The sequence below is a fragment of the Pongo abelii genome, chromosome 21 (assembly GCF_028885655.2).
Source record: "Pongo abelii isolate AG06213 chromosome 21, NHGRI_mPonAbe1-v2.0_pri, whole genome shotgun sequence".
Classification (NCBI taxonomy): domain Eukaryota; kingdom Metazoa; phylum Chordata; class Mammalia; order Primates; family Hominidae; genus Pongo; species Pongo abelii.
The window spans coordinates 46,230,762-46,235,085 of record NC_072006.2 but is presented as its reverse complement, the minus strand read 5'-3'; the positions used below and the strand labels follow the sequence as shown (position 1 = coordinate 46,235,085).

The 4,324-nt window shown below is 48.5% G+C and overlaps 1 pseudogene; it reads left to right on the top strand.

The window, feature by feature from the left end:
• The first annotated feature begins 442 nt into the window (after window positions 1–442).
• LOC100454287 (neurofilament heavy polypeptide-like) lies at window positions 443–2,963 on the top strand (annotated as a pseudogene).
• Window positions 2,964–4,324: the final 1,361 nt, after the last annotated feature.

The following is a 4,324-nucleotide window of genomic DNA, read 5'->3' as shown; positions in this document are numbered from 1 at the left end:
CTGTCACACAAGAATACTACATTCGGCAAAATTATCCTCCATAAATGAAGGAGAAATAAAGTTTTTCTCAGACAACCAAATGCTGAGGGAATTCATTAGCACTAGACTGGTCCTACAAGAAACGCTCAAGAGAGTCCTAAAACTGGAAATGAAAAAACAACATTTACCATCATGAAAATACATGAAAATATAAAATTCACTGGAAAAGCTATTACAAAATGGAGAAAGAAAAAACTCAAGTGGTACCACTACAGAAACCCATCAAACAATAAAAGAGAAAGAAAAGAACAAACAATATATAAAATAACCAGAAAGCAATTAACAATATGACAGGAACAAAGCCTGACATATCAATAACTTTGGATGTAAACGGATTAAATTCTCCACTTAAAAGATAGAGAAGCAGTGTCTCCCGGCCCGGCCCCGCGCACCTGCTCCAGCCATGATGAGCTTCCGAAGCGCGGACGCGTTGCTGGGCGCCCTGTTCCTGCCGTTGCACGGCGGCGGCAGCCTCCACTAGGCGCTGGCCCCAAAGAGCGGCGCAGGCGGGACGCGCTCGGCCGCCGGCTCCTCCAGCGACTTCCACTCATGGACGTGGACGTCCGTGAGCTCCGTGTCCGCCTCGCCCAGCCGCTTCTGCGGCGCAGGCGCCACCTCGAGCACCGACTCGCGGGACACGCTGAGTAACCAGCCAGAGGGATGCGTGGTGGCGGTGGCTACAGCGAGCAGTGAGGAGGAGCAGCTGCAGGCGCCGAAGGACCGCTTTGCGGGCTACATGGACAAGGAGCCGCAGCTGGAGGCGCACAACCGCAGCCTGGAGGGCGAGGCAGGCCGCGAGATCCATGAGACGCGCGGTGCGATGCTGCGCCTGGGCAGCTGCGCCTGGAACAGGAGCACCTGCTCGAGGACATCACGCACGTGTGCCAGCGCCTCGACAATGAGGTCTGGCAGCGCGAAGAGGCCGAGGCGGCGGCCCGCGCAGGGGCAGGCTGAGTTGCGCAACGCCCTCAAGTGCGACGTGACATCGGCGCTGAGCGAGATCGGTGCGGCATGCAGCTTGAAGGCCATGCAGTGCAGAGCACGCTGCAGTCCGAGGAGTGGTTCTGAGTGAGGCTGGACTGACTGTTAGAGACAACGAAGGTGAACATAGATGCCATGCGCTCAGCGTAGGAGGAGATAACTGAGTACTGGCGTCAGCTGCAGGCCAGGACCACAGAGCTAGAGGCACTGAAAAGCACCAAAGACTCACTGGAGAGGCAGCGCTCTGAGCTGGAGGACCGTCATCAGGCCAACATTGCCTCCTACGAGGAAGTCATTCAGCAGCTAGAAGCCGAGCTGAGGACCACCAAGTGGGAGATGATAGCCCAGCAGTGAGAATACTGGGACCTGCTTAATGTTGAGATGGCTTTGGATATAGAGATAGTCGCTTACAGAAAACTCTTGGAAGGCAAAGAGTGTCGGACTAGCTTCGGCCCCATTCCTTTCTCGCTTCCAGAAGGACTCCCCAAAATTCCCTCCGTGTCCACTCACATAAAGGTCAAAAGCGAAGAGAAGATCAAAGTGGTAGAGAAGTCAGAGAAACTGTGATTGTGGGGGAACAGATGGAGGAGACCCAAGTGACTGAAGAAGTGACTGAAGAAGAGGAGAAAGAGGCCAGAGAGGAGGAGGTCAAGGAGGAAGAAGAGGGTGAAGAGGAGGGGACAGAAGGGGGATAAGAAGCAAAGTCTCACCCAGCAGAAGAGGCCACATCCCCAGAAAAGGAAGCCAAGTCCCCAGTGAATGAAGAGGCAAAGTCACCAGCTGAGGCCAAGTCCCCAGAGAAAGAGGAAGCAAAATCCCCGACGAGGTCAAGTTCCCCGAGAAGGCCAAGTCCCCAGCAAAGGAAGAGGCAAAATCACCAGCTGAGGCCAAGTCTCCAGAGAAGGCCAAGTCCCCAGTGAAGGAAGAAGCAAAGTCACCAGCTGAGGCCAAGTCCCCAGTGAAGGAAGAAGCAAAGTCTCCAACTGAGGTCAAGTCCCCTGAAAAGGCCAAGTCCCCAACAAAGGAGGAAGCGAAGTCCTCTGAGAAGGAAGAGGCAAAATCTCCAGCTGAAGTCAAGTCTCCCGAGAAGGCCAAGTCTCCAGTGAAGGAGGAAGCAAAATCCCCAGAGAAGGCCAAGACTCTTGATGTGAAGTCTCCAGAAGCCAAGACTCCAACGAAGGAGGAAGCAAGGTCCCCTGCAGACAAATCCCCCAAAAAGGCCAAAAGCCCTGTCAAGGAGGAGGTCAGGTCCCCAGAGAAGACGAAGTCTCCCCTGAAGGAGGATGCCAAGGCCCCTGAGAAGGAGATCCCAAAGAAGGAAGAGGTGAAGTCCCCAGTGAAGGAGGAAAAGAAGCCCCAGGAGGTGAAAGTCAAAGATCCCCCAAAGAAAGCAGAGGAAGAGAAAGCTCCCACCATGCCAAAAACGGAGGAGAAAGAGGACAGCAAGAAAGAGGAGGCACCCAAGGAGGAAGCTCCAGAGCCCAAGGTGGAGGAAAAGAAGGAACCGGCCGTCGAAAAGCCCAAAGAATCCAAAGTTGAAGCCAAGAAGGAAGACACTAAAGATAAGAAAAAAGCAGCCACCCCAGAGAAGGAGGCTCCTGCCAACGTGGAGGTGAAGGAAGACGCTAAACCCAAAGAGATGACAGGTGGCCAAGAAGGAACCAGATGATGCCAAAGCCAAGGGACCCACCAAACCAGCAGAGGAGGAGGAGGCAGCGGCAGCACCAGAGAAAAAAGACACCAAGGAGGAGAAGGCCACCAAGGCCAAGAAGCCTGAGGAGAAACCCAAGACAGAGGCCAAAACCAAGGAGGATGACAAGACCCTCTCAAGGGACCCAAGCAAACATAAGGCAGAAAAGGCTGAAAAATCCTCCAGCACAGACCGAAAAGACAGCAGGCCTCCAGAGAAAGCCACAGAAGACAAGGCTGCCAAGGGGAAGTAAGGCACGGAGAAAGGAATGTCTGGAGCAGCCGAAGAAACTCAGAAGGGGCCCAGAGCTCAAGGATCGGAGTAATGCAATTTTCACTTTTTCTCTCTTAATGTAAGAAGAAACTGCTTAGATGATGGGGCCTCCTTCTTCAAACAGGAATTTCTGTTAGCAATATGGTAGCAAAAGAGGGCACTCCCAGCCCCCTGCCCCCACACCCTCCCCAAGCGATGGACAATTGTTATGAAAGCTTATGTAGCTGAATGTGGTACATGCTGAATGCCACAGGTAAACTCTTGACTATAAAAAACTGCCCCCCTCCTTTCCAAATAAGTGCATTTATTTCCTCTATGTGCAACTGACAGATGACCACAATAATGAATGAGCAGTTACAAACACATTATGCTTGACATGTCTTAAACTATTTCTACATGCCTTCTGTTTTCCAAAGGAGTGGTCAAGCCCTTGCCCAGAGCTCTCTATTCTAGAAGAGCTGTCCGGGTAGGGCTGGGCACTGGCCACTGAATTGTGCCAGTGCACACTTTCCACTGGAGTCCACTTTCAACTTCTTCTGTGCAATAAAACCAAGTGTTTATAAAATGAAAAAAATAAAGAGAATAGCGGAATAGAGTCTTTTAAAAATGTGATCGAACTATTTGCTTCTTACAAGAAACTCAAATTATTAGTAAAGACACATAGACTGGAAGTAAAAAGATGGAAAAAGATATTCCATGCAGATGGAAACCAAAAATGAGCAGGAATAGTTGTACTTCTATCACATAAAACAGACTTCAACTCAAAAACAGTAAAAAAAACACACACACACACACACAAAGAACATTATTACATAAAGATAAAAAGATCAACCCAGCAAGAGGATATAACAATTCCAAATATATATGCACTCAATACTAGAGCATCCAGATTCATAAAGCAAATATTTCTAGGTCCAAAGAGAGAGATAAATGCAATGCAGTAGTGGTGGGGAACTTTAACATTCCACTCTCAGCACTGAGCAGATCATCTAGACATAAAATCAACAAAGAACATTGGATTTAAACGGGACTTTAGACCAAATGGACCTAACATTTACAGATCATTCTATACAACCACAGAATATGCATTTTTTCATCAGCACATAGAATATTCTCCAGGATAGACCATATGTTAAGCTACAAAGCAAGTCTCAACAAATTTTAAAAATCAAAATTATATTATCTTCTTAGACCACAATTGAATAAAACAAATAAATCAATACCAGGAGGAACTCTGGAAACTATACAAATTCATTTAAAAAATGCTCCTGAATGACTATTACATCAACAAAGAAATTAAGATGAAAATCAAAAATTTCTTGAAACAAATTAAAATGGGAA